The sequence below is a fragment of the Chlorocebus sabaeus genome, chromosome X (genome assembly GCF_047675955.1).
Source record: "Chlorocebus sabaeus isolate Y175 chromosome X, mChlSab1.0.hap1, whole genome shotgun sequence".
In the NCBI taxonomy this organism is placed as follows: Eukaryota; Metazoa; Chordata; class Mammalia; order Primates; family Cercopithecidae; genus Chlorocebus; species Chlorocebus sabaeus.
In genome coordinates, this window is record NC_132933.1 from 105,473,910 (window position 1) to 105,475,149 (window position 1,240).

The 1,240-nt window shown below is 52.6% G+C and overlaps 1 pseudogene; it reads left to right on the forward strand.

The window, feature by feature from the left end:
* Positions 1-969, forward strand: LOC119622031 (nicolin-1-like; annotated as a pseudogene).
* Positions 970-1,240: the final 271 nt, after the last annotated feature.

A 1,240-nucleotide genomic window follows, 5' to 3' on the forward strand; every position in this document is an offset into this window, starting at 1 on the left:
ATGTCCTGCGTTTTGATGCCTTACCATGTGAAAGGCACCATAGCCCTGCAGGTCAGTGACGTGCAGACCTCCCAATGCCGGCCTGGCATGCTGGTCATTGATGTCATCTTCCCCTGAGTCACTCCCCTCGAGGAGATCATGTTTAAGAATTACTACACAGCGGCTGGTCACGGTGGCTCACGCCTGTAATCCCAATACTTTGGGAGGCCGAGGCAGGTGGATCCCCTGAGGTCGGGAGTTCAAGACCAGTCTGACCAACATGGAGAAACCCCGTCTCTACTAAAAATACAAAATTAGCTGGGGTGGTGGCGCATGCCTGTAATCCCAGCTACTCGGGAGGCTGAGGCAGAAGCATCGTTTGAACCTGGGAGGCGGAGGTTGTGGTGAGCCGAGATCGTGCCATTGCACTCCAGCCTGGGCAAAAAGAGTGAAACTCCGTCTCAAAAAGAAAAAAAAAAAAAAAAAAAGAATTACTACACAGCTTTTTTGAGCATCCGTGTCTGTCAGCACACCTCAGCACACACATCAGCCAAGTGGGTGACTTGACTACAGGACTACTGTCTGATGCCTGACCCACACAGTGAGGAAGGAGCCCAGGAATATGTGTCGCTGTTCAAGTATCAGATACTGTGTGATATGGCCAGAGTATCGGAGCTACACCTGATTCTGCAGCAACCATCACCACTGTGGCTGTCTTTCACAGTGGAGGAGCTGCAGATCTATCAGCAGGGACCAAAGAGCCCCTCCATAATCTCCCCCAAGTGGCTCTCTCCCCCAGTGCCCTGTGAGCAACCTCCACTCCTCCATGAGGGGCTCCCAGACCCCAGCAGGCTATCCTCCAAGGTGCAGCAGATGTGGGCACTGACAGAGATGATCCGGGCCAGTCACACCTCCGCAAGGATCGGCCACTTTGATGTGGATGGCTTTTGTGACCTGAACTTGCTCTCCTACACTTGAATGGTGGCTCCTAGCCAAGATATTGGCCTTTCTGTGCCCACTCAGACTTGTTTGGGCCACCAGAGGCCAAAGTGTGTTTGCTGTGCATTCCAAGTGTTGCCTGCATGCCTGTTCTGTCTGGACGATGTTCACAGATTCAAGATTCTCGGGGACTCACTGTGTTGCTTCAGCATGAGCTCCTGGCAGGGGGGGTGCTCTGTCTTCGCCTGGCTGCAGCTCAATTCTTCCTTCTACCCAAAAACACTTTAGTCAGTTGTACTTACTAAGAATCCCTGAGTGCCCT